Here is a 27,764-nt window from a genome sequence, read left to right on the forward strand (position 1 = left end):
ACATTGCTTTTGGCTGTTTTCCAATGTCTTGTGCTGCTAGCTGATGCCACCTACACCACACCAGGGACTGAGTGACCGGCTGGGGCCACTTACACCACATCAGGGCCTGTGGCTGCTGGCTGAGGCCACTTACACCACACTAGGGCCTGTGGCTGCTGGCTGAGGCCACCTACACCACACCAGGGCCTTAGTTGCTATTGAGGCCAATTACACCACACCAGGGTCTGTGGCTCTTGCTCAGGCCACTTACACCACACCAGGGCCTGTGGCTGCTGGCTGAGGCCACTTACACCACACCAGGGCATTAGTTGCTATTGAGGCCACTTACACCACACCAGGGCCTGTGGCACTGGCTGAGGCCACTTACACCACACCAGGGCCTGTGGCTGCTGGCTGAGGCCACTTACACCACACCAGGGCCTGTGGCTGCTGGCTGAGGCCACTTACACCACACCAGGGCATTAGTTGCTATTGAGGCCAATTACACCACACCAGGGTCTGTGGCTCTTGCTCAGGCCACTTACACCACACCAGGGCCTGTGGCTGCTGGCTGAGGCCACTTACACCACACCAGGGCATTAGTTGCTATTGAGGCCACTTACACCACACCAGGGCCTGTGGCTGCTGGCTGAGGCCACCTACACCACACCAGGGCATTAGTTGCTATTGAGGCCACTTACACCACACCAGGGCCTGTGCCTCTTGCTCAGGCCACTTACACCACACCAGGGCCTGTGGCTGCTGGCTGAGGCCACTTACACCACACCAGGGCCTGTTGCTGCTGGCTGAGGCCACTTACACCACACCAGGGCCTGTGGCTGCTGGCTGAGGGCACTTACACCACACCAGTGCCTGTGGCTGCTGGCTGAGGCCACTTACACCACACCAGGGCATTAGTTGCTATTGAGGCCCCTTACACCACACCAGGGCCTGTGGCTTCTGGCTGAGGCCACTTACACCACACCAGGGCCTGTGGCTGCTGGCTCAGGCCACTTACACCACACCAGGGCCTGTGGCTGCTGGCTGAGGCCACTTACACCACACCAGGGCCTGTGGCACTGGCTGAGGCCACTTACACCACACCAGTGCCTGTGGCTTCTGGCTGAGGCCACTTACACCACACCAGGGCCTGTGGCTGCTGGCTCAGGCCACTTACACCACACCAGGGCCTGTGGCTGCTGGCTGAGGCCACTTACACCACACCAGGGCCTGTGGCTGCTGGCTGAGGCCACTTACACCACACCAGTGCCTGTGGCTGCTGGCTGAGGCCACTTACACCACACCAGGGCATTAGTTGCTATTGAGGCCCCTTACACCACACCAGGGCCTGTGGCACTGGCTGAGGCCACTTACACCACACCAGGGCCTGTGGCTGCTGGCTGAGGCCACTTACACCACACCAGGGCATTAGTTGCTATTGAGGCCAATTACACCACACCAGGGTCTGTGGCTCTTGCTCAGGCCAATTACACCACACCAGGGCCTGTGGCACTGGCTGAGGCCACTTACACTACACCACGGCCTGTGGCTCTGGCTGAGGCCACTTACACCACACCAGGGCCTGTGGCTGCTGGCTGAGGCCACTTACACCAGACCAGGGCCTGTGGCTGCTGGCTGAGGCCACTTACACCACACCAGGGCCTTTGGCTGCTGGCTGAGGCCACTTACACCACACCAGGCCCTGCACTTCTGGCCGAGGCCATCTTCACCAAACCAGGCCCTGTGCTGCTAGCTGTGGCCATGTACAACACACCAGGCCCTGTGCTGGTTCCTGAGGCCATCTTCAACAATCCAGGGCCTGTGCTGTTAGATAAATGCTAAACTGAGCCTTTGGGTTAGGGTATTATGCAAACATGCAGGTATGGTTAAAGGATTGTCTTCGTAACTTCAGGTACTTGCCACCTAATCAGTTGAATCCATAAATTGAGACATTGTGCTGGGGCCAGCAGCTTACGGCCATACCACCCTGAGCACGCCCGACCTCGTCTGATCTCGGAAGCTAAGCAGGGCTGGGCTTGGTTAGTACTTGGATGGGAGACTGCCTGGGAATACCTGGTGCTGTAAGCCTTTCATTTTCATGTCATTGAACCGCTTTTGATCCAGAGAAGGGGTGTATTAAAAGACCAAAAGCAGCTGCCCATTAATGAGGGCACATTAACGACATTGCTTTTGGCTGTTTTCCAATGTCTTGTGCTGCTAGCTGATGCCACCTACACCACACCAGGGCCTGAGTGACCGGCTGGGGCCACTTACACCACATCAGGGCCTGTGGCTGCTGGCTGAGGCCACTTACACCACACCAGGGCCTGTGGCTGCTGGCTGAGGCCACTTACACCACACCAGGGCATTAGTTGCTATTGAGGCCAATTACACCACACCAGGGTCTGTGGCTCTTGCTCAGGCCACTTACACCACACCAGGGCCTGTGGCACTGGCTGAGGCCACTTACACCACACCAGGGCCTGTGGCTGCTGGCTGAGGCCACTTACACCACACCAGGGCCTGTGGCTGCTGGCTGAGGCCACTTACACCACACCAGGGCCTGTGGCTGCTGGCTGAGGTCACTTACACCACACCAGGGCCTGTGGCTGCTGGCTGAGGGCACTTACACCACACCAGTGCCTGTGGCTTCTGGCTGAGGGCACTTACACCACACCAGGGTCTGTGGCTCTTGCTCAGGCCACTCATATCACACCAGGCCCTGTGCTTCTGGCCGAGGCCATCTTCACCAAACCAGGCCCTGTGCTGCTAGCTGTGGCCATGTACAACACACCAGGCCCTGTGCTGGTTCCTGAGGCCATCTTCAACAATCCAGGGCCTGTGCTGTTAGATAAATGCTAAACTGAGCCTTTGGGTTAGGGTATTATGCAAACATGCAGGTATGGTTAAAGGATTGTCTTCGTAACTTCAGGTACTTGCCACCTAATCAGTTGAATCCATAAATTGAGACATTGTGCTGGGGCCAGCAGCTTACGGCCATACCACCCTGAGCACGCCCGACCTCGTCTGATCTCGGAAGCTAAGCAGGGCTGGGCTTGGTTAGTACTTGGATGGGAGACTGCCTGGGAATACCTGGTGCTGTAAGCCTTTCATTTTCATGTCATTGAACCGCTTTTGATCCAGAGAAGGGGTGTATTAAAAGACCAAAAGCAGCTGCCCATTAATGAGGGCACATTAACGACATTGCTTTTGGCTGTTTTCCAATGTCTTGTGCTGCTAGCTGATGCCACCTACACCACACCAGGGCCTGAGTGACCGGCTGGGGCCACTTACACCACATCAGGGCCTGTGGCTGCTGGCTGAGGCCACTTACACCACACCAGGGCCTGTGGCTGCTGGCTGAGGCCACTTACACCACACCAGGGCCTTAGTTGCTTTTGAGGCCAATTACACCACACCAGGGTCTGTGGCTCTTGCTCAGGCCACTTACACCACACCAGGGCCTTAGTTGCTATTGAGGCCAATTACACCACACCAAGGCCTGTGGCTGCTGGCTGAGGCCACTTACACCACACCAGGGCCTTAGTTGCTATTGAGGCCACTTACACCACACCAGGGCCTGTGGCTGCTGGCTGAGGCCACATACACCACACCAGGGCCTTAGTTGCTATTGAGGCCAATTACACCACACCAGGGCCTGTGGCTCTGGCTGAGGCCACTTACACCACACCAAGGCCTGTGGCTGCTGGCTGAGGCCACCTACACCACACCAGGGCCTTAGTTGCTATTGAGGCCAATTACACCACACCAGGGTCTGTGGCTCTTGCTCAGGCCACTTACACCACACCAGGGCCTGTGGCTGCTGGCTGAGGCCACTTACACCACACAAGGGCCTGTGGCTGCTGGCTGAGACCACTTACACCACACCAGGGCCTGTGGCTCTTGCTCAGGCCACTTACACCACACCAGGGCCTGTGGCTCTTGCTCAGGCCACTCACATCACACCAGGCCCTGCGCTTCTGGCCGAGGCCATCTTCACCAAACCAGGCCCTGTGCTGCTAGCTGTGGCCATGTACAACACACCAGGCCCTGTGCTGGTTCCTGAGGCCATCTTCAACAATCCAGGGCCTGTGCTGTTAGATAAATGCTAAACTGAGCCTTTGGGTTAGGGTATTATGCAAACATGCAGGTATGGTTAAAGGATTGTCTTCGTAACTTCAGGTACTTGCCACCTAATCAGTTGAATCCATAAATTGAGACATTGTGCTGGGGCCAGCAGCTTACGGCCATACCACCCTGAGCACGCCCGACCTCGTCTGATCTCGGAAGCTAAGCAAGGCTGGGCTTGGTTAGTACTTGGATGGGAGACTACCTGGGAATACCTGGTGCTGTAAGCCTTTCATTTTCATGTCATTGAACCGCTTTTGATCCAGAGAAGGGGTGTATTAAAAGACCAAAAGCAGCTGCCCATTAATGAGGGCACATTAACGACATTGCTTTTGGCTGTTTTCCAATGTCTTGTGCTGCTAGCTGATGCCACCTACACCACACCAGGGCCTGAGTGACCGGCTGGGGCCACTTACACCACATCAGGGCCTGTGGCTGCTGGCTGAGGCCACTTACACCACACCAGGGCCTGTGGCTGCTGGCTGAGGCCACTTACACCACACCAGGGCATTAGTTGCTATTGAGGCCAATTACACCACACCAGGGTCTGTGGCTCTTGCTCAGGCCACTTACACCACACCAGGGCCTGTGGCACTGGCTGAGGCCACTTACACCACACCAGGGCCTGTGGCTGCTGGCTGAGGCCACTTACACCACACCAGGGCCTGTGGCTGCTGGCTGAGGCCACTTACACCACACCAGGGCCTGTGGCTGCTGGCTGAGGTCACTTACACCACACCAGGGCCTGTGGCTGCTGGCTGAGGGCACTTACACCACACCAGTGCCTGTGGCTTCTGGCTGAGGGCACTTACACCACACCAGGGTCTGTGGCTCTTGCTCAGGCCACTCATATCACACCAGGCCCTGTGCTTCTGGCCGAGGCCATCTTCACCAAACCAGGCCCTGTGCTGCTAGCTGTGGCCATGTACAACACACCAGGCCCTGTGCTGGTTCCTGAGGCCATCTTCAACAATCCAGGGCCTGTGCTGTTAGATAAATGCTAAACTGAGCCTTTGGGTTAGGGTATTATGCAAACATGCAGGTATGGTTAAAGGATTGTCTTCGTAACTTCAGGTACTTGCCACCTAATCAGTTGAATCCATAAATTGAGACATTGTGCTGGGGCCAGCAGCTTACGGCCATACCACCCTGAGCACGCCCGACCTCGTCTGATCTCGGAAGCTAAGCAGGGCTGGGCTTGGTTAGTTCTTGGATGGGAGACTGCCTGGGAATACCTGGTGCTGTAAGCCTTTCATTTTCATGTCATTGAACCGCTTTTGATCCAGAGAAGGGGTGTATTAAAAGACCAAAAGCAGCTGCCCATTAATGAGGGCACATTAACGACATTGCTTTTGGCTGTTTTCCAATGTCTTGTGCTGCTAGCTGATGCCACCTACACCACACCAGGGCCTGAGTGACCGGCTGGGGCCACTTACACCACATCAGGGCCTGTGGCTGCTGGCTGAGGCCACTTACACCACACCAGGGCCTGTGGCTGCTGGCTGAGGCCACTTACACCACACCAGGGCCTTAGTTGCTTTTGAGGCCAATTACACCACACCAGGGTCTGTGGCTCTTGCTCAGGCCACTTACACCACACCAGGGCCTTAGTTGCTATTGAGGCCAATTACACCACACCAAGGCCTGTGGCTGCTGGCTGAGGCCACTTACACCACACCAGGGCCTTAGTTGCTATTGAGGCCACTTACACCACACCAGGGCCTGTGGCTGCTGGCTGAGGCCACATACACCACACCAGGGCCTTAGTTGCTATTGAGGCCAATTACACCACACCAGGGCCTGTGGCTCTGGCTGAGGCCACTTACACCACACCAAGGCCTGTGGCTGCTGGCTGAGGCCACCTACACCACACCAGGGCCTTAGTTGCTATTGAGGCCAATTACACCACACCAGGGTCTGTGGCTCTTGCTCAGGCCACTTACACCACACCAGGGCCTGTGGCTGCTGGCTGAGGCCACTTACACCACACAAGGGCCTGTGGCTGCTGGCTGAGACCACTTACACCACACCAGGGCCTGTGGCTCTTGCTCAGGCCACTTACACCACACCAGGGCCTGTGGCTCTTGCTCAGGCCACTCATATCACACCAGGCCCTGTGCTTCTGGCCGAGGCCATCTTCACCAAACCAGGCCCTGTGCTTCTTGCTGTGGCCATGTACAACACACCAGGCCCTGTGCTTGTTCCTGAGGCCATCTTCAACAATCCAGGGCCTGTGCTGTTAGATAAATGCTAAACTGAGCCTTTGGGTTAGGGTATTATGCAAACATGCAGGTATGGTTAAAGGATTGTCTTCGTAACTTCAGGTACTTGCCACCTAATCAGTTGAATCCATAAATTGAGACATTGTGCTGGGGCCAGCAGCTTACGGCCATACCACCCTGAGCACGCCCGACCTCGTCTGATCTTGGAAGCTAAGCAGGGCTGGGCTTGGTTAGTACTTGGATGGGAGACTCCCTGGGAATACCTGGTGCTGTAAGCCTTTCATTTTCAGGTCATTGAACCGCTTTTGATCCAGAGAAGGGGTGTATTAAAAGACCAAAAGCAGCTGCCCATTAATGAGGGCACATTAACGACATTGCTTTTGGCTGTTTTCCAATGTCTTGTGCTGCTAGCTGATGCCACCTACACCACACCAGGGACTGAGTGACCGGCTGGGGCCACTTACACCACATCAGGGCCTGTGGCTGCTGGCTGAGGCCACCTACACCACACCAGGGCATTAGTTGCTATTGAGGCCAATTACACCACACCAGGGTCTGTGACTCTTGCTCAGGCCACTTACACCACACCAGGGCCTGTGGCACTGGCTGAGGCCACTTACACCACACCAGGGCCTGTGGCTGCTGGCTGAGGCCACTTACACCACACCAGGGCCTGTGGCTGCTGGCTGAGGCCACTTACACCACACCAGGGCCTGTGGCTGCTGGCTGAGGCCACTTACACCACACCAGGGCCTGTGGCTGCTGGCTGAGGGCACTTACACCACACCAGTGCCTGTGGCTCTTGCTCAGGCCACTTACACCACACCAGGGCCTGTGGCTGCTGGCTGAGGCCACTTACACCACACCAGGGCCTGTGGCTGCTGGCTGAGGGCACTTACACCACACCAGTGCCTGTGGCTGCTGGCTGAGGCCACTTACACCACACCAGGGCATTAGTTGCTATTGAGGCCCCTTACACCACACCAGGGCCTGTGGCACTGGCTGAGGCCACTTACACCACACCAGGGCCTGTGGCTGCTGGCTGAGGCCACCTACACCACAGCAGGGCATTAGTTGCTATTGAGGCCAATTACACCACACCAGGGTCTGTGACTCTTGCTCAGGCCACTTACACCACACCAGGGCCTGTGGCACTGGCTGAGGCCACTTACACCACACCAGGGCCTGTGGCTGCTGGCTGAGGTCACTTACACCACACCAGGGCCTGTGGCTGCTGGCTGAGGGCACTTACACCACACCAGTGCCTGTGGCTTCTGGCTGAGGCCACTTACACCACACCAGGGCCTGTGGCTGCTGGCTCAGGCCACTTACACCACACCAGGGCCTGTGGCTGCTGGCTGAGGCCACTTACACCACACCAGGGCCTGTGGCTGCTGGCTGAGGCCACTTACACCACACCAGTGCCTGTGGCTGCTGGCTGAGGCCACTTACACCACACCAGGGCATTAGTTGCTATTGAGGCCCCTTACACCACACCAGGGCCTGTGGCACTGGCTGAGGCCACTTACACCACACCAGGGCCTGTGGCTGCTGGCTGAGGCCACCTACACCACACCAGGGCATTAGTTGCTATTGAGGCCAATTACACCACACCAGGGTCTGTGGCTCTTGCTCAGGCCACTTACACCACACCAGGGCCTGTGGCACTGGCTGAGGCCACTTACACTACACCAGGGCCTTAGTGGCTCTGGCTGAGGCCACTTACACCACACCAGGGCCTGTGGCTGCTGGCTGAGGCCACTTACACCACACCAGGGCCTGTGGCTGCTGGCTGAGGCCACTTACACCACACCAGGGCCTGTGGCTGCTGGCTGAGGCCACTTACACCACACCAGGGCCTGTGGCTGCTGGCTGAGGCCACTTACACCACACCAGTGCCTGTGGCTTCTGGCTGAGGCCACTTACACCACACCAGGGCCTGTGGCTCTTGCTCAGGCCACTCACATCACACCAGGCCCTGCGCTTCTGGCCGAGGCCATCTTCACCAAACCAGGCCCTGTGCTGCTAGCTGTGGCCATGTACAACACACCAGGCCCTGTGCTGGTTCCTGAGGCCATCTTCAACAATCCAGGGCCTGTGCTGTTGGATAAATGCTAAACTGAGCCTTTGGGTTAGGGTATTATGCAAACATGCAGGTATGGTTAAAGGATTGTCTTCGTAACTTCAGGTACTTGCCACCTAATCACTTGAATCCATAAATTGAGACATTGTGCTGGGGCCAGCAGCTTACGGCCATACCACCCTGAGCACGCCCGACCTCGTCTGATCTCGGAAGCTAAGCAGGGCTGGGCTTGGTTAGTACTTGGATGGGAGACTGCCTGGGAATACCTGGTGCTGTAAGCCTTTCATTTTCATGTCATTGAACCGCTTTTGATCCAGAGAAGGGGTGTATTAAAAGACCAAAAGCAGCTGCCCATTAATGAGGGCACATTAACGACATTGCTTTTGGCTGTTTTCCAATGTCTTGTGCTGCTAGCTGATGCCACCTACACCACACCAGGGCCTGAGTGACCGGCTGGGGCCACTTACACCACATCAGGGCCTGTGGCTGCTGGCTGAGGCCACTTACACCACACCAGGGCCTGTGGCTGCTGGCTGAGGCCACTTACACCACACCAGGGCCTTAGTTGCTATTGAGGCCAATTACACCACACCAGGGCCTGTGGCTGCTGGCTGAGGCCACTTACACCACACCAGGGCCTGTGGCTGCTGGATGAGGCGACTTACACCACACCAAGGCCTGTGGCTGCTGTCTGAGGCCACTTACACCACACCAGGGCCTTAGTTGCTATTGAGGCCAATTACACCACACCAGGGCCTGTGGCTCTGGCTGAGGCCACTTACACCACACCAAGGCCTGTGGCTGCTGGCTGAGGCCACCTACACCACACCAGGGCCTTAGTTGCTATTGAGGCCAATTACACCACACCAGGGTCTGTGGCTCTTGCTCAGGCCACTTACACCACACCAGGGCCTGTGGCTGCTGGCTGAGGCCACTTACACCACACAAGGGCCTGTGACTGCTGGCTGAGGCCACCTACACCACACCAGGGAATGTGGCTCTTGCTCAGGCCACTTACACCACACCAGGGCCTGTGGCTCTTGCTCAGGCCACTCATATCACACCAGGCCCTGTGCTTCTGGCCGAGGCCATCTTCACCAAACCAGGCCCTGTGCTTCTTGCTGTGGCCATGTACAACACACCAGGCCCTGTGCTTGTTCCTGAGGCCATCTTCAACAATCCAGGGCCTGTGCTGTTAGATAAATGCTAAACTGAGCCTTTGGGTTAGGGTATTATGCAAACATGCAGGTATGGTTAAAGGATTGTCTTCGTAACTTCAGGTACTTGCCACCTAATCACTTGAATCCATAAATTGAGACATTGTGCTGGGGCCAGCAGCTTACGGCCATACCACCCTGAGCACGCCCGACCTCGTCTGATCTCGGAAGCTAAGCAGGGCTGGGCTTGGTTAGTACTTGGATGGGAGACTACCTGGGAATACCTGGTGCTGTAAGCCTTTCATTTTCATGTCATTGAACCGCATTTGATCCAGAGAAGGGGTGTATTAAAAGACCAAAAGCAGCTGCCCATTAATGAGGGCACATTAACGACATTGCTTTTGGCTGTTTTCCAATGTCTTGTGCTGCTAGCTGATGCCACCTACACCACACCAGGGCCTGAGTGACCGGCTGGGGCCACTTACACCACATCAGGGCCTGTGGCTGCTGGCTGAGGCCACTTACACCACACCAGGGCCTGTGGCTGCTGGCTGAGGCCACTTACACCACACCAGGGCATTAGTTGCTATTGAGGCCAATTACACCACACCAGGGTCTGTGGCTCTTGCTCAGGCCACTTACACCACACCAGGGCCTGTGGCACTGGCTGAAGCCACTTACACCACACCAGGGCCTGTGGCTGCTGGCTGAGGCCACCTACACCACACCAGGGCATTAGTTGCTATTGAGGCCACTTACACCACACCAGGGCCTGTGGCTGCTGGCTGAGGCCACTTACACCACACCAGGGCCTGTGGCTGCTGGCTGAGGCCACCTACACCACACCAGGGCCTTAGTTGCTATTGAGGCCAATTACACCACACCAGGGTCTGTAGCTCTTGCTCAGGCCACTTACACCACACCAGGGCCTGTGGCACTGGCTGAGGCCACTTACACCACACAAGGGCCTGTGGCTGCTGGCTGAGGCCACTTACACCACACCAGTGCCTGTGGCTTCTGGCTGAGGCCACTTACACCACACCAGGGCCTGTGGCTCTTGCTCAGGCCACTCATATCACACCAGACCCTGTGCTTCTGGCCAAGGCCATCTTCACCAAACCTGGCCCAGTGCTGCTTGCTGTGGCCATGTACAAGACACAAGGCCCTGTGCTGCTGGCTGAGGCCACTTACACCACACCAGGGCCTTATTTACTTCTGAGGCCACTTACACCACACCAGGGCCTGTGGCTGCTGGCTGAGGCCACATACACAACACCAGGGCCTTAGTTGCTATTGAGGCCACTTACACCACACCAGGGCCTGTGGCTGCTGGCTGAGGCCACTTACACCACACCAGGGCCTGTGGCTGCTGGCTGAGACCACTTACACCACACCAGGGCCTGTGGCTCTTGCTCAGGCCACTTACACCACACCAGGGCCTTAGTTGCTATTGAGGCCACTTACACCACACCAGGGCCTGTGGCTGCTGGCTGTGGCCATGTACACCACACAAGGGCCTGTGGCTGCTGGCTGAGGCCACATACACCACACCAGGGCCTTAGTTGCTATTGAGGCCAATTACACCACACCAGGGCCTGTGGCACTGGCTGAGGCCACTTACACCACACCAGGGCCTGTGGCTGCTGGCTGAGGCCACTTACACCACACCAGGGCCTGTGGCTGCTGGCTGAGGCCACTTACACCACACCAGGGCCTGTGGCTGCTGGCTGAGGCCACTTACACCACACCAGGGCCTGTGGCTGCTGGCTGAGGCCAATTACACCACACCAGGGCCTGTGGCTGCTGGCTGAGGCCACTTACACCACACCAGGGCCTGTGGCTGCTGGCTGAGGCCACTTACACCACACCAGGGCCTGTGGCTGCTGGCTGAGGCCACCTACACCACACCAGGGCCTTAGTTGCTATTGAGGCCAATTACACCACACCAGGGTCTGTAGCTCTTGCTCAGGCCACTTACACCACACCAGGGCCTGTGGCTGCTGGCTGAGGCCACTTACACCACACCAGGGCCTGTGGCACTGGCTGAGGCCACTTACACCACACAAGGGCCTGTGGCTGCTGGCTGAGGCCACTTACACCACACCAGTGCCTGTGGCTTCTGGCTGAGGCCACTTACACCACACCAGGGCCTGTGGCTCTTGCTCAGGCCACTCATATCACACCAGACCCTGTGCTTCTGGCCAAGGCCATCTTCACCAAACCTGGCCCAGTGCTGCTTGCTGTGGCCATGTACAAGACACAAGGCCCTGTGCTGCTGGCTGAGGCCACTTACACCACACCAGGGCCTTATTTACTTCTGAGGCCACTTACACCACACCAGGGCCTGTGGCTGCTGGCTGAGGCCACATACACAACACCAGGGCCTTAGTTGCTATTGAGGCCACTTACACCACACCAGGGCCTGTGGCTGCTGGCTGAGGCCACTTACACCACACCAGGGCCTGTGGCTCTTGCTCAGGCCACTCATATCACACCAGACCCTGTGCTTCTGGCCAAGGCCATCTTCACCAAACCTGGCCCAGTGCTGCTTGCTGTGGCCATGTACAAGACACAAGGCCCTGTGCTGCTGGCTGAGGTCACTTACACCACACAAGGGCCTGTGGCTGCTGGCTGAGGCCACCTGCACCACACCAGGGCCAGTGGCTTCTGACTGAGGCCACTTACACCACACCAGGGCCTGTGGCTGCTGGCTGAGGCCACCTACACCACACCAGGGCCTTAGTTGCTATTGAGGCCAATTACACCACACCAGGGTCTGTGGCTCTTGCTCAGGCCACTTACACCACACCAGGGCCTGTGGCACTGGCTGAGGCCACTTACACCACACCAGGGCCTGTGGCTCTGGCTGAGGCCACTTACACCACACCAGGGCCTTAGTTGCTATTGAGGCCACTTACACCACACCAGGGCCTGTGGCTCTGGCTGAGGCCACTTACACCACACCACGGCCTTATTTGCTTCTGAGGCCACTTACACCACACCAGGGCCTGTGGCTGCTGGCTGAGGCCACTTACACCACACAAGGGCCTTTGGCTGCTGGCTGAGGCCACCTACACCACACCAGGGCCTGTGGCTGCTGGCTGAGACCACTTACACCACACCAGGGCCTGTGGCTCTTGCTCAGGCCACTTACACCACACCAGGGCCTTAGTTGCTATTGAGGCCACTTACACCACACCAGGGCCTGTGGCTGCTGGCTGTGGCCATGTACACCACACAAGGGCCTGTGGCTGCTGGCTGAGGCCACATACACCACACCAGGGCCTTAGTTGCTATTGAGGCCAATTACACCACACCAGGGCCTGTGGCACTGGCTGAGGCCACTTACACCACACCAGGGCCTGTGGCTGCTGGCTGAGGCCACTTACACCACACCAGGGCCTGTGGCTGCTGGCTGAGGCCACTTACACCACACCAGGGCCTGTGGCTGCTGGCTGAGGCCACCTACACCACACCAGGGCCTTAGTTGCTATTGAGGCCAATTACACCACACCAGGGTCTGTAGCTCTTGCTCAGGCCACTTACACCACACCAGGGCCTGTGGCTGCTGGCTGAGGCCACTTACACCACACCAGGGCCTGTGGCACTGGCTGAGGCCACTTACACCACACAAGGGCCTGTGGCTGCTGGCTGAGGCCACTTACACCACACCAGTGCCTGTGGCTTCTGGCTGAGGCCACTTACACCACACCAGGGCCTGTGGCTCTTGCTCAGGCCACTCATATCACACCAGACCCTGTGCTTCTGGCCAAGGCCATCTTCACCAAACCTGGCCCAGTGCTGCTTGCTGTGGCCATGTACAAGACACAAGGCCCTGTGCTGCTGGCTGAGGCCACTTACACCACACCAGGGCCTTATTTACTTCTGAGGCCACTTACACCACACCAGGGCCTGTGGCTGCTGGCTGAGGCCACATACACAACACCAGGGCCTTAGTTGCTATTGAGGCCACTTACACCACACCAGGGCCTGTGGCTGCTGGCTGAGGCCACTTACACCACACCAGGGCCTGTGGCTCTTGCTCAGGCCACTCATATCACACCAGACCCTGCGCTTCTGGCCGAGGCCATCTTCACCAAACCTGGCCCTGTGCTGCTTGCTGTGGCCATGTACAACACACCAGGCCCTGTGCTGGTTCCAGAGGCCATCTTCAACAATCCAGGGCCTGTGCTGTTAGATAAATGCCAAACTGAGCCTTTGGGTTAGGGTATTATGCAAACATGCAGGTATGGTTAAAGGATTGTCTTCGTAACTTCAGGTACTTGCCACCTAATCACTTGAATCCATAAATTGAGACATTGTGCTGAGGTCAGCAGCTTACGGCCATACCACCCTGAGCACCCCCGACCTCGTCTGATCTCGGAAGCTAAGCAGGGCTGGGCTTGGTTAGTACTTGGATGGGAGACTGCCTGGGAATACCTGGTACTGTAAGCCTTTCATTTTCATGTCATTGAACCGCTTTTGATCCAGAGAAGGGGTGTATTAAAAGACCAAAAGCAGCTGCCCATTAATGAGGGCACATTAACGACATTGCTTTTGGCTGTTTTCCAATGTCTTGTGCTGCTAGCTGATGCCACCTACACCACACCAGGGACTGAGTGACCGGCTGGGGCCACTTACACCACATCAGGGCCTGTGGCTGCTGGCTGAGGCCACTTACACCACACCAGGGCCTGTGGCTGCTGGCTGAGGCCACTTACACCACACCAGGGCCTGTGGCTGCTGGCTGAGGCCACCTACACCACACCAGGGCCTTAGTTGCTATTGAGGCCAATTACACCACACCAGGGTCTGTGGCTCTTGGTCAGGCCACTTACACCACACCAGGGCCTGTGGCTGCTGGCTGAGGCCACTTACACCACATCAGGGCATTAGTTGCTATTGAGGCCACTTACACCACACCAGGGCCTGTGGCTGCTGGCTGAGGCCACCTACACCACACCAGGGCATTAGTTGCTATTGAGGCCAATTACACCACACCAGGGTCTGTGGCTCTTGCTCAGGCCACTTACACCACACCAGGGCCTGTGGCACTTGCTGAGGCCACTTACACCACACCAGGGCCTGTGGCTGCTGGCTGTGGCCATGTACACCACACCAGGGCCTGTGGCTGCTGGCTGAGGCCACATACACCACACCAGGGCCTTAGTTGCTATTGAGGCCAATTACACCACACCAGGGCCTGTGGCACTGGCTGAGGCCACTTACACCACACCAGGGCCTGTGGCTGCTGGCTGAGGCCACTTACACCACACCAGGGCCTGTGGCTGCTGGCTGAGGCCACTTACACCACACCAGGGCCTGTGGCTCTGGCTCAGGCCACTCATATCACACCAGACCCTGTGCTTCTGGCCGAGGCCATCTTCACCAAACCAGGCCCTGTGCTGCTAGCTGTGGCCATGTACAACACACCAGGCCCTGTTCTGGTTCCTGAGGCCATCTTCAACAATCCAGGGCCTGTGCTGTTGGATAAATGCTAAACTGAGCCTTTGGGTTAGGGTATTATGCAAACATGCAGGTATGGTTATAGGATTGTCTTCGTAACTTCAGGTACTTGCCACCTAATCACTTGAATCCATAAATTGAGACATTGTGCTGGGGCCAGCAGCTTACGGCCATACCACCCTGAGCACGCCCGACCTCGTCTGATCTCGGAAGCTAAGCAGGGCTGGGCTTGGTTAGTACTTGGATGGGAGACTTCCTTGGAATACCTGGTGCTGTAAGCCTTTCATTTTCATGTCATTGAACCGCTTTTGATCCAGAGAAGGGGTGTATTAAAAGACCAAAAGCAGCTGCCCATTAATGAGGGCACATTAACGACATTGCTTTTGGCTCTTTTCCAATGTCTTGTGCTGCTAGCTGATGCCACCTACACCACACCAGGGCCTGAGTGACCGGCTGGGGCCACTTACACCACATCAGGGCCTGTGGCTCTGGCTGAGGCCACTTACACCACACCAGGGCCTGTGGCTGCTGGCTGAGGCCACCTACACCACACCAGGGCCTTAGTTGCTATTGAGGCCAATTACACCACACCAGGGTCTGTAGCTCTTGCTCAGGCCACTTACACCACACCAGGGCCTGTGGCTGCTGGCTGAGGCCACTTACACCACACCAGGGCCTGTGGCTGCTGGCTGAGGCCACTTACACCACACCAGGGCCTGTGGCTGCTGGCTGAGGCCACTTACACCACACAAGGGCCTGTGGCTGCTGGCTGAGGCCACCTACACCACACCAGGGCCTGTGGCTTCTGGCTGAGGCCACTTACACCACACCAGGGCCTGTGGCTCTTGCTCAGGCCACTCATATCACACCAGACCCTGTGCTTCTGGCCAAGGCCATCTTCACCAAACCTGGCCCAGTGCTGCTTGCTGTGGCCATGTACAAGACACAAGGCCCTGTGCTGCTGGCTGAGGCCACTTACACCACACCAGGGCCTTATTTACTTCTGAGGCCACTTACACCACACCAGGGCCTGTGGCTGCTGGCTGAGGCCACATACACAACACCAGGGCCTTAGTTGCTATTGAGGCCAATTACACCACACCAGGGCCTGTGGCACTGGCTGAGGCCACTTACACCACACCAGGGCCTGTGGCTGCTGGCTGAGGCCACTTACACCACACCAGGGCCTGTGGCTCTTGCTCAGGCCACTCATATCACACCAGACCCTGCGCTTCTGGCCGAGGCCATCTTCACCAAACCTGGCCCTGTGCTGCTTGCTGTGGCCATGTACAACACACCAGGCCCTGTGCTGGTTCCAGAGGCCATCTTCAACAATCCAGGGCCTGTGCTGTTAGATAAATGCCAAACTGAGCCTTTGGGTTAGGGTATTATGCAAACATGCAGGTATGGTTATAGGATTGTCTTCGTAACTTCAGGTACTTGCCACCTAATCAGTTGAATCCATAAATTGAGACATTGTGCTGGGGCCAGCAGCTTACGGCCATACCACCCTGAGCACGCCCGACCTCGTCTGATGTCGGAAGCTAAGCAGGGCTGGGCTTGGTTAGTACTTGGATGGGAGACTACCTGGGAATACCTGGTGCTGTAAGCCTTTCATTTTCATGTCATTGAACCGCTTTTGATCCAGAGAAGGGGTGTATTAAAAGACCGAAAGCAGCTGCCCATTAATGAGGGCACATTAACGACATTGCTTTTGGCTGTTTTCCAATGTCTTGTGCTGCTAGCTGATGCCACCTACACCACACCAGGGCCTGAGTGACCGGCTGGGGCCACTTACACCACATCAGGGCCTGTGGCTCTGGCTGAGGCCACTTACACCACACCAGGGCCTGTGGCTGCTGGCTGAGGCCACTTACACCACACCAGGGCCTTAGTTGCTATTGAGGCCAATTACACCACACCAGGGTCTGTGGCTCTTGCTCAGGCCACTTACACCACACCAGGGCCTGTGGCTGCTGGCTGAGGCCACATACACCACACCAGGGCCTTAGTTGCTATTGAGGCCAATTACACCACACCAGGGCCTGTGGCACTGGCTGAGGCCACTTACACCACACCAGGGCCTGTGGCTGCTGGCTGAGGCCACTTACACCACACCAGGGCCTGTGGCTGCTGGATGAGGCGACTTACACCACACCAGGGCCTGTGGCTGCTGGATGAGGCGACTTACACCACACCAAGGCCTGTGGCTGCTGGCTGAGGCCACTTACACCACACCAGGGCCTTAGTTGCTATTGAGGCCACTTACACCACACCAGGGCCTGTGGCTGCTGGCTGTGGCCATGTACACCACACCAGGGCCTGTGGCTGCTGGCTGAGGCCACATACACCACACCAGGGCCTTAGTTGCTATTGAGGCCAATTACACCACACCAGGGCCTGTGGCACTGGCTGAGGCCACTTACACCACACCAGGGCCTGTGGCTGCTGGCTGAGGCCACTTACACCACACCAGGGCCTGTGGCTGCTGGCTGAGGCCACTTACACCACACCAGGGCCTGTGGCTCTGGCTCAGGCCACTCATATCACACCAGACCCTGTGCTTCTGGCCGAGGCCATCTTCACCCAACCAGGCCCTGTGCTGCTAGCTGTGGCCATGTACAACACACCAGGCCCTGTGCTGGTTCCAGAGGCCATCTTCAACAATCCAGGGCCTGTGCTGTTGGATAAATGCCAAACTGAGCCTTTGGGTTAGGGTATTATGCAAACATGCAGTTATGGTTATAGGATTGTCTTCGTAACTTCAGGTACTTGCCACCTAATCACTTGAATCCATAAATTGAGACATTGTGCTGGGGCCAGCAGCTTACGGCCATACCACCCTGAGCACGCCCGACCTCGTCTGATCTCGGAAGCTAAGCAGGGCTGGGCTTGGTTAGTACTTGGATGGGAGACTGCCTGGGAATACCTGGTGCTGTAAGCCTTTAATTTTCATGTCATTGAACTGCTTTTGATCCAGAGAAGGGGTGTATTAAAAGACCAAAAGCAGCTGCCCATTAATGAGGGCACATTAACGACACTGCTTTTGGCTGTTTTCCAATGTCTTGTGCTGCTAGCTGATGCCACCGACACCACACCAGGGCCTGAGTGACCGGCTGGGGCCACTTACACCACATCAGGGCCTGTGGCTCTGGCTGAGGCCACTTACACCACACCAGGGCCTGTGGCTGCTGGCTGAGGCCACTAACACCACACCAGGGCCTTAGTTGCTATTGAGGCCAATTACACCACACCAGGGTCTGTGGCTCTTGCTCAGGCCACTTACACCACACCAGGGCCTGTGGCTGCTGGCTGAGGCCACTTACACCACACAAGGGCCAGTGGCTTCTGGCTGAGGCCACTTACACCACACCAGTGACTGTGGCTTCTGACTGAGGCCACTAACACCACACCAGGGCCTTAGTTGCTATTGAGGCCAATTACACCACACCAGGGTCTGTGGCTCTTGCTCAGGCCACTTACACCACACCAGGGCCTGTGGCTGCTGGCTGAGGCCACCTACACCACACCAGGGCCAGTGGCTTCTGGCTGAGGCCACTTACACCACACCAGTGACTGTGGCTTCTGACTGAGGCCACTTACACCACACCAGGGCCTGTGGCTGCTGGCTGAGGCCACCTACACCACACCAGGGCCTTAGTTGCTATTGAGGCCAATTACACCACACCAGGGTCTGTGGCTCTTGCTCAGGCCACTTACACCACACCAGGGCCTGTGGCTGCTGGCTGAGGCCACTTACACCACACCAGGGCATTAGTTGCTATTGAGGCCAATTACACCACACCAGGGTCTGTTGCTCTTGCTCAGGCCACTTACACCACACCAGGGCCTGTGGCACTGGCTGAGGCCACTTACACCACACCAGGGCCTGTGGCTCTGGCTGAGGCCACTTACACCACACCAGGGCCTTAGTTGCTATTGAGGCCACTTACACCACACCAGGGCCTGTGTCTCTGGCTGAGGCCACTTACACCACACCACGGCCTTATTTGCTTCTGAGGCCACTTACACCACACCAGGGCCTGTGGCTGCTGGCTGAGGCCACATACACCACACCAGGGCCTTAGTTGCTATTGAGGCCAATTACACCACACCAGGGTCTGTGGCTCTTGCTCAGGCCACTTACACCACACCAGGGCCTGTGGCTGCTGGCTGAGGCCACTTACACCACACAAGGGCCTTTGGCTGCTGGCTGAGGCCACCTACACCACACCAGGGCCTGTGGCTGCTGGCTGAGACCACTTACACCACACCAGGGCCTGTGGCTCTTGCTCAGGCCACTTACACCACACCAGGGCCTTAGTTGCTATTGAGGCCACTTACACCACACCAGGGCCTGTGGCTGCTGGCTGTGGCCATGTACACCACACAAGGGCCTGTGGCTGCTGGCTGAGGCCACATACACCACACCAGGGCCTTAGTTGCTATTGAGGCCAATTACACCACACCAGGGCCTGTGGCACTGGCTGAGGCCACTTACACCACACCAGGGCCTGTGGCTGCTGGCTGAGGCCACTTACACCACACCAGGGCCTGTGGCTGCTGGCTGAGGCCACTTACACCACACCAGGGCCTGTGGCTGCTGGCTGAGGCCACCTACACCACACCAGGGCCTTAGTTGCTATTGAGGCCAATTACACCACACCAGGGTCTGTAGCTCTTGCTCAGGCCACTTACACCACACCAGGGCCTGTGGCTGCTGGCTGAGGCCACTTACACCACACCAGGGCCTGTGGCTGCTGGCTGAGGCCACTTACACCACACCAGGGCCTGTGGCACTGGCTGAGGCCACTTACACCACACAAGGGCCTGTGGCTGCTGGCTGAGGCCACTTACACCACACCAGTGCCTGTGGCTTCTGGCTGAGGCCACTTACACCACACCAGGGCCTGTGGCTCTTGCTCAGGCCACTCATATCACACCAGACCCTGTGCTTCTGGCCAAGGCCATCTTCACCAAACCTGTCCCAGTGCTGCTTGCTGTGGCCATGTACAAGACACAAGGCCCTGTGCTGCTGGCTGAGGCCACTTACACCACACCAGGGCCTTATTTACTTCTGAGGCCACTTACACCACACCAGGGCCTGTGGCTGCTGGCTGAGGCCACATACACAACACCAGGGCCTTAGTTGCTATTGAGGCCAATTACACCACACCAGGGCCTGTGGCACTGGCTGAGGCCACTTACACCACACCAGGGCCTGTGGCTGCTGGCTGAGGCCACTTACACCACACCAGGGCCTGTGGCTCTTGCTCAGGCCACTCATATCACACCAGACCCTGCGCTTCTGGCCGAGGCCATCTTCACCAAACCTGGCCCTGTGCTGCTTGCTGTGGCCATGTACAACACACCAGGCCCTGTGCTGGTTCCAGAGGCCATCTTCAACAATCCAGGGCCTGTGCTGTTAGATAAATGCCAAACTGAGCCTTTGGGTTAGGGTATTATGCAAACATGCAGGTATGGTTAAAGGATTGTCTTCGTAACTTCAGGTACTTGCCACCTAATCACTTGAATCCATAAATTGAGACATTGTGCTGAGGTCAGCAGCTTACGGCCATACCACCCTGAGCACGCCCGACCTCGTCTGATCTCGGAAGCTAAGCAGGGCTGGGCTTGGTTAGTACTTGGATGGGAGACTGCCTGGGAATACCTGGTACTGTAAGCCTTTCATTTTCATGTCATTGAACCGCTTTTGATCCAGAGAAGGGGTGTATTAAAAGACCAAAAGCAGCTGCCCATTAATGAGGGCACATTAACGACATTGCTTTTGGCTGTTTTCCAATGTCTTGTGCTGCTAGCTGATGCCACCTACACCACACCAGGGACTGAGTGACCGGCTGGGGCCACTTACACCACATCAGGGCCTGTGGCTGCTGGCTGAGGCCACTTACACCACACCAGGGCCTGTGGCTGCTGGCTGAGGCCACTTACACCACACCAGGGCCTGTGGCTGCTGGCTGAGGCCACCTACACCACACCAGGGCCTTAGTTGCTATTGAGGCCAATTACACCACACCAGGGTCTGTGGCTCTTGGTCAGGCCACTTACACCACACCAGGGCCTGTGGCTGCTGGCTGAGGCCACTTACACCACATCAGGGCATTAGTTGCTATTGAGGCCACTTACACCACACCAGGGCCTGTGGCTGCTGGCTGAGGCCACCTACACCACACCAGGGCATTAGTTGCTATTGAGGCCAATTACACCACACCAGGGTCTGTGGCTCTTGCTCAGGCCACTTACACCACACCAGGGCCTGTGGCACTTGCTGAGGCCACTTACACCACACCAGGGCCTGTGGCTGCTGGCTGTGGCCATGTACACCACACCAGGGCCTGTGGCTGCTGGCCTAGGCCACATACACCACACCAGGGCCTTAGTTGCTATTGAGGCCAATTACACCACACCAGGGCCTGTGGCACTGGCTGAGGCCACTTACACCACACCAGGGCCTGTGGCTGCTGGCTGAGGCCACTTACACCACACCAGGGCCTGTGGCTGCTGGCTGAGGCCACTTACACCACACCAGGGCCTGTGGCTCTGGCTCAGGCCACTCATATCACACCAGACCCTGTGCTTCTGGCCGAGGCCATCTTCACCAAACCAGGCCCTGTGCTGCTAGCTGTGGCCATGTACAACACACCAGGCCCTGTTCTGGTTCCTGAGGCCATCTTCAACAATCCAGGGCCTGTGCTGTTGGATAAATGCTAAACTGAGCCTTTGGGTTAGGGTATTATGCAAACATGCAGGTATGGTTATAGGATTGTCTTCGTAACTTCAGGTACTTGCCACCTAATCACTTGAATCCATAAATTGAGACATTGTGCTGGGGCCAGCAGCTTACGGCCATACCACCCTGAGCACGCCCGACCTCGTCTGATCTCGGAAGCTAAGCAGGGCTGGGCTTGGTTAGTACTTGGATGGGAGACTTCCTTGGAATACCTGGTGCTGTAAGCCTTTCATTTTCATGTCATTGAACCGCTTTTGATCCAGAGAAGGGGTGTATTAAAAGACCAAAAGCAGCTGCCCATTAATGAGGGCACATTAACGACATTGCTTTTGGCTCTTTTCCAATGTCTTGTGCTGCTAGCTGATGCCACCTACACCACACCAGGGCCTGAGTGACCGGCTGGGGCCACTTACACCACATCAGGGCCTGTGGCTCTGGCTGAGGCCACTTACACCACACCAGGGCCTGTGGCTGCTGGCTGAGGCCACCTACACCACACCAGGGCCTTAGTTGCTATTGAGGCCAATTACACCACACCAGGGTCTGTAGCTCTTGCTCAGGCCACTTACACCACACCAGGGCCTGTGGCTGCTGGCTGAGGCCACTTACACCACACCAGGGCCTGTGGCTGCTGGCTGAGGCCACTTACACCACACCAGGGCCTGTGGCTGCTGGCTGAGGCCACTTACACCACACAAGGGCCTGTGGCTGCTGGCTGAGGCCACCTACACCACACCAGGGCCTGTGGCTTCTGGCTGAGGCCACTTACACCACACCAGGGCCTGTGGCTCTTGCTCAGGCCACTCATATCACACCAGACCCTGTGCTTCTGGCCAAGGCCATCTTCACCAAACCTGGCCCAGTGCTGCTTGCTGTGGCCATGTACAAGACACAAGGCCCTGTGCTGCTGGCTGAGGCCACTTACACCACACCAGGGCCTGTGGCTGCTGGCTGAGGCCACATACACAACACCAGGGCCTTAGTTGCTATTGAGGCCAATTACACCACACCAGGGCCTGTGGCACTGGCTGAGGCCACTTACACCACACCAGGGCCTGTGGCTGCTGGCTGAGGCCACTTACACCACACCAGGGCCTGTGGCTCTTGCTCAGGCCACTCATATCACACCAGACCCTGCGCTTCTGGCCGAGGCCATCTTCACCAAACCTGGCCCTGTGCTGCTTGCTGTGGCCATGTACAACACACCAGGCCCTGTGCTGGTTCCAGAGGCCATCTTCAACAATCCAGGGCCTGTGCTGTTAGATAAATGCCAAACTGAGCCTTTGGGTTAGGGTATTATGCAAACATGCAGGTATGGTTATAGGATTGTCTTCGTAACTTCAGGTACTTGCCACCTAATCAGTTGAATCCATAAATTGAGACATTGTGCTGGGGCCAGCAGCTTACGGCCATACCACCCTGAGCACGCCCGACCTCGTCTGATGTCGGAAGCTAAGCAGGGCTGGGCTTGGTTAGTACTTGGATGGGAGACTGCCTGGGAATACCTGGTGCTGTAAGCCTTTCATTTTCATGTCATTGAACCGCTTTTGATCCAGAGAAGGGGTGTATTAAAAGACCAAAAGCAGCTGCCCATTAATGAGGGCACATTAACGACATTGCTTTTGGCTGTTTTCCAATGTCTTGTGCTGCTAGCTGATGCCACCTACACCACACCAGGGCCTGAGTGACCGGCTGGGGCCACTTACACCACATCAGGGCCTGTGGCTGCTGGCTGAGGCCACTTACACCACACCAGGGCCTGTGGCTGCTGGCTGAGGCCACTTACACCACACCAGGGCCTTAGTTGCTATTGAGGCCAATTACACCACACCAGGGTCTGTGGCTCTTGCTCAGGCCACTTACACCACACCAGGGCCTGTGGCTGCTGGCTGAGGCCACATACACCACACCAGGGCCTTAGTTGCTATTGAGGCCAATTACACCACACCAGGGCCTGTGGCACTGGCTGAGGCCACTTACACCACACCAGGGCCTGTGGCTGCTGGCTGAGGCCACTTACACCACACCAGGGCCTGTGGCTGCTGGATGAGGCGACTTACACCACACCAGGGCCTGTGGCTGCTGGATGAGGCGACTTACACCACACCAAGGCCTGTGGCTGCTGGCTGAGGCCACTTACACCACACCAGGGCCTTAGTTGCTATTGAGGCCACTTACACCACACCAGGGCCTGTGGCTGCTGGCTGTGGCCATGTACACCACACCAGGGCCTGTGGCTGCTGGCTGAGGCCACATACACCACACCAGGGCCTTAGTTGCTATTGAGGCCAATTACACCACACCAGGGCCTGTGGCACTGGCTGAGGCCACTTACACAAAACCAGGGCCTGTGGCTGCTGGCTGAGGCCACTTACACCACACCAGGGCCTGTGGCTGCTGGCTGAGGCCACTTACACCACACCAGGGCCTGTGGCTCTGGCTCAGGCCACTCATATCACACCAGACCCTGTGCTTCTGGCCGAGGCCATCTTCACCCAACCAGGCCCTGTGCTGCTAGCTGTGGCCATGTACAACACACCAGGCCCTGTGCTGGTTCCAGAGGCCATCTTCAACAATCCAGGGCCTGTGCTGTTGGATAAATGCCAAACTGAGCCTTTGGGTTAGGGTATTATGCAAACATGCAGTTATGGTTATAGGATTGTCTTCGTAACTTCAGGTACTTGCCACCTAATCACTTGAATCCATAAATTGAGACATTGTGCTGGGGCCAGCAGCTTACGGCCATACCACCCTGAGCACGCCCGACCTCGTCTGATCTCGGAAGCTAAGCAGGGCTGGGCTTGGTTAGTACTTGGATGGGAGACTGCCTGGGAATACCTGGTGCTGTAAGCCTTTAATTTTCATGTCATTGAACTGCTTTTGATCCAGAGAAGGGGTGTATTAAAAGACCAAAAGCAGCTGCCCATTAATGAGGGCACATTAACGACACTGCTTTTGGCTGTTTTCCAATGTCTTGTGCTGCTAGCTGATGCCACCGACACCACACCAGGGCCTGAGTGACCGGCTGGGGCCACTTACACCACATCAGGGCCTGTGGCTCTGGCTGAGGCCACTTACACCACACCAGGGCCTGTGGCTGCTGGCTGAGGCCACTAACACCACACCAGGGCCTTAGTTGCTATTGAGGCCAATTACACCACACCAGGGTCTGTGGCTCTTGCTCAGGCCACTTACACCACACCAGGGCCTGTGGCTGCTGGCTGAGGCCACTTACACCACACAAGGGCCTGTGGCTGCTGGCTGAGGCCACCTACACCACACCAGGGCCAGTGGCTTCTGGCTGAGGCCACTTACACCACACCAGTGACTGTGGCTTCTGACTGAGGCCACTTACACCACACCAGGGCCTGTGGCTGCTGGCTGAGGCCACCTACACCACACCAGGGCCTTAGTTGCTATTGAGGCCAATTACACCACACCAGGGTCTGTGGCTCTTGCTCAGGCCACTTACACCACACCAGGGCCTGTGGCTGCTGGCTGAGGCCACTTACACCACACCAGGGCATTAGTTGCTATTGAGGCCAATTACACCACACCAGGGTCTGTTGCTCTTGCTCAGGCCACTTACACCACACCAGGGCCTGTGGCACTGGCTGAGGCCACTTACACCACACCAGGGCCTGTGGCTCTGGCTGAGGCCACTTACACCACACCAGGGCCTTAGTTGCTATTGAGGCCACTTACACCACACCAGGGCCTGTGGCTCTGGCTGAGGCCACTTACACCACACCACGGCCTTATTTGCTTCTGAGGCCACTTACACCACACCAGGGCCTGTGGCTGCTGGCTGAGGCCACATACACCACACCAGGGCCTTAGTTGCTATTGAGGCCAATTACACCACACCAGGGTCTGTGGCTCTTGCTCAGGCCACTTACACCACACCAGGGCCTGTGGCTGCTGGCTGAGGCCACTTACACCACACAAGGGCCTTTGGCTGCTGGCTGAGACCACTTACACCACACCAGGGCCTGTGGCTGCTGGCTGAGGCCACTTACACCACACCAGGGCCTGTGGCTGCTGGCTGAGACCACTTACACCACACCAGGGCCTGTGGCTCTTGCTCAGGCCACTTACACCACACCAGGGCCTTAGTTGCTATTGAGGCCACTTACACCACACCAGGGCCTGTGGCTGCTGGCTGTGGCCATGTACACCACACAAGGGCCTGTGGCTGCTGGCTGAGGCCACATACACCACACCAGGGCCTTAGTTGCTATTGAGGCCAATTACACCACACCAGGGCCTGTGGCACTGGCTGAGGCCACTTACACCACACCAGGGCCTGTGGCTGCTGGCTGAGGCCACTTACACCACACCAGGGCCTGTGGCTGCTGGCTGAGGCCACTTACACCACACCAGGGCCTGTGGCTGCTGGCTGAGGCCACCTACACCACACCAGGGCCTTAGTTGCTATTGAGGCCAATTACACCACACCAGGGTCTGTAGCTCTTGCTCAGGCCACTTACACCACACCAGGGCCTGTGGCTGCTGGCTGAGGCCACTTACACCACACCAGGGCCTGTGGCTGCTGGCTGAGGCCACTTACACCACACCAGGGCCTGTGGCACTGGCTGAGGCCACTTACACCACACAAGGGCCTGTGGCTGCTGGCTGAGGCCACTTACACCACACCAGTGCCTGTGGCTTCTGGCTGAGGCCACTTACACCACACCAGGGCCTGTGGCTCTTGCTCAGGCCACTCATATCACACCAGACCCTGTGCTTCTGGCCAAGGCCATCTTCACCAAACCTGGCCCAGTGCTGCTTGCTGTGGCCATGTACAAGACACAAGGCCCTGTGCTGCTGGCTGAGGCCACTTACACCACACCAGGGCCTTATTTACTTCTGAGGCCACTTACACCACACCAGGGCCTGTGGCTGCTGGCTGAGGCCACATACACAACACCAGGGCCTTAGTTGCTATTGAGGCCAATTACACCACACCAGGGCCTGTGGCACTGGCTGAGGCCACTTACACCACACCAGGGCCTGTGGCTGCTGGCTGAGGCCACTTACACCACACCAGGGCCTGTGGCTCTTGCTCAGGCCACTCATATCACACCAGACCCTGCGCTTCTGGCCGAGGCCATCTTCACCAAACCTGGCCCTGTGCTGCTTGCTGTGGCCATGTACAACACACCAGGCCCTGTGCTGGTTCCAGAGGCCATCTTCAACAATCCAGGGCCTGTGCTGTTAGATAAATGCCAAACTGAGCCTTTGGGTTAGGGTATTATGCAAACATGCAGGTATGGTTAAAGGATTGTCTTCGTAACTTCAGGTACTTGCCACCTAATCACTTGAATCCATAAATTGAGACATTGTGCTGAGGCCAGCAGCTTACGGCCATACCACCCTGAGCACGCCCGACCTCGTCTGATCTCGGAAGCTAAGCAGGGCTGGGCTTGGTTAGTACTTGGATGGGAGACTGCCTGGGAATACCTGGTACTGTAAGCCTTTCATTTTCATGTCATTGAACCGCTTTTGATCCAGAGAAGGGGTGTATTAAAAGACCAAAAGCAGCTGCCCATTAATGAGGGCACATTAACGACATTGCTTTTGGCTGTTTTCCAATGTCTTGTGCTGCTAGCTGATGCCACCTACACCACACCAGGGACTGAGTGACCGGCTGGGGCCACTTACACCACATCAGGGCCTGTGGCTGCTGGCTGAGGCCACTTACACCACACCAGGGCCTGTGGCTGCTGGCTGAGGCCACTTACACCACACCAGGGCCTGTGGCTGCTGGCTGAGGCCACCTACACCACACCAGGGCCTTAGTTGCTATTGAGGCCAATTACACCACACCAGGGTCTGTGGCTCTTGGTCAGGCCACTTACACCACACCAGGGCCTGTGGCTGCTGGCTGAGGCCACCTACACCACACCAGGGCATTAGTTGCTATTGAGGCCAATTACACCACACCAGGGTCTGTGGCTCTTGCTCAGGCCACTTAC

At 57.2% G+C, this 27,764-nt stretch overlaps 16 non-coding genes across 16 annotated transcripts; all 16 read left to right on the forward strand.

Moving 5' to 3' along the window:
- The first annotated feature begins 1,948 nt into the window (after positions 1 to 1,948).
- On the forward strand, positions 1,949 to 2,067 carry LOC143417768 (5S ribosomal RNA). Its single transcript, XR_013097916.1, has one exon. It is a non-coding gene; the product is annotated as a 5S ribosomal RNA (ribosomal RNA).
- A 901-nt stretch (positions 2,068 to 2,968) lies between these two features.
- LOC143417769 (5S ribosomal RNA) lies at positions 2,969 to 3,087 on the forward strand. The gene has a single exon (XR_013097917.1). It is a non-coding gene; the product is annotated as a 5S ribosomal RNA (ribosomal RNA).
- Positions 3,088 to 4,218: 1,131 nt separating this feature from the next.
- Positions 4,219 to 4,337, forward strand: LOC143417287 (5S ribosomal RNA). Its single transcript, XR_013097507.1, has one exon. It is a non-coding gene; the product is annotated as a 5S ribosomal RNA (ribosomal RNA).
- Positions 4,338 to 5,238: 901 nt separating this feature from the next.
- LOC143417333 (5S ribosomal RNA) lies at positions 5,239 to 5,357 on the forward strand. Its single transcript, XR_013097554.1, has one exon. It is a non-coding gene; the product is annotated as a 5S ribosomal RNA (ribosomal RNA).
- A 1,131-nt stretch (positions 5,358 to 6,488) lies between these two features.
- LOC143417293 (5S ribosomal RNA) lies at positions 6,489 to 6,607 on the forward strand. Its single transcript, XR_013097513.1, has one exon. It is a non-coding gene; the product is annotated as a 5S ribosomal RNA (ribosomal RNA).
- A 1,967-nt stretch (positions 6,608 to 8,574) lies between these two features.
- On the forward strand, positions 8,575 to 8,693 carry LOC143417770 (5S ribosomal RNA). Its single transcript, XR_013097918.1, has one exon. It is a non-coding gene; the product is annotated as a 5S ribosomal RNA (ribosomal RNA).
- A 1,056-nt stretch (positions 8,694 to 9,749) lies between these two features.
- LOC143417564 (5S ribosomal RNA) lies at positions 9,750 to 9,868 on the forward strand. Its single transcript, XR_013097746.1, has one exon. It is a non-coding gene; the product is annotated as a 5S ribosomal RNA (ribosomal RNA).
- Positions 9,869 to 13,905: 4,037 nt separating this feature from the next.
- LOC143417312 (5S ribosomal RNA) lies at positions 13,906 to 14,024 on the forward strand. Its single transcript, XR_013097532.1, has one exon. It is a non-coding gene; the product is annotated as a 5S ribosomal RNA (ribosomal RNA).
- A 1,173-nt stretch (positions 14,025 to 15,197) lies between these two features.
- LOC143418018 (5S ribosomal RNA) lies at positions 15,198 to 15,316 on the forward strand. Its single transcript, XR_013098166.1, has one exon. It is a non-coding gene; the product is annotated as a 5S ribosomal RNA (ribosomal RNA).
- A 1,212-nt stretch (positions 15,317 to 16,528) lies between these two features.
- LOC143417373 (5S ribosomal RNA) lies at positions 16,529 to 16,647 on the forward strand. Its single transcript, XR_013097594.1, has one exon. It is a non-coding gene; the product is annotated as a 5S ribosomal RNA (ribosomal RNA).
- Positions 16,648 to 17,860: 1,213 nt separating this feature from the next.
- On the forward strand, positions 17,861 to 17,979 carry LOC143417772 (5S ribosomal RNA). Its single transcript, XR_013097920.1, has one exon. It is a non-coding gene; the product is annotated as a 5S ribosomal RNA (ribosomal RNA).
- Positions 17,980 to 20,602: 2,623 nt separating this feature from the next.
- LOC143417246 (5S ribosomal RNA) lies at positions 20,603 to 20,721 on the forward strand. Its single transcript, XR_013097464.1, has one exon. It is a non-coding gene; the product is annotated as a 5S ribosomal RNA (ribosomal RNA).
- A 1,173-nt stretch (positions 20,722 to 21,894) lies between these two features.
- LOC143418019 (5S ribosomal RNA) lies at positions 21,895 to 22,013 on the forward strand. Its single transcript, XR_013098167.1, has one exon. It is a non-coding gene; the product is annotated as a 5S ribosomal RNA (ribosomal RNA).
- Positions 22,014 to 23,187: 1,174 nt separating this feature from the next.
- On the forward strand, positions 23,188 to 23,306 carry LOC143417407 (5S ribosomal RNA). Its single transcript, XR_013097628.1, has one exon. It is a non-coding gene; the product is annotated as a 5S ribosomal RNA (ribosomal RNA).
- Positions 23,307 to 24,520: 1,214 nt separating this feature from the next.
- On the forward strand, positions 24,521 to 24,639 carry LOC143417773 (5S ribosomal RNA). Its single transcript, XR_013097921.1, has one exon. It is a non-coding gene; the product is annotated as a 5S ribosomal RNA (ribosomal RNA).
- Positions 24,640 to 27,145: 2,506 nt separating this feature from the next.
- Positions 27,146 to 27,264, forward strand: LOC143417248 (5S ribosomal RNA). Its single transcript, XR_013097466.1, has one exon. It is a non-coding gene; the product is annotated as a 5S ribosomal RNA (ribosomal RNA).
- Positions 27,265 to 27,764: the final 500 nt, after the last annotated feature.

The sequence above is a fragment of the Maylandia zebra genome, linkage group LG3 (genome assembly GCF_041146795.1).
Source record: "Maylandia zebra isolate NMK-2024a linkage group LG3, Mzebra_GT3a, whole genome shotgun sequence".
Lineage (NCBI taxonomy): Eukaryota > Metazoa > Chordata > Actinopteri > Cichliformes > Cichlidae > Maylandia > Maylandia zebra.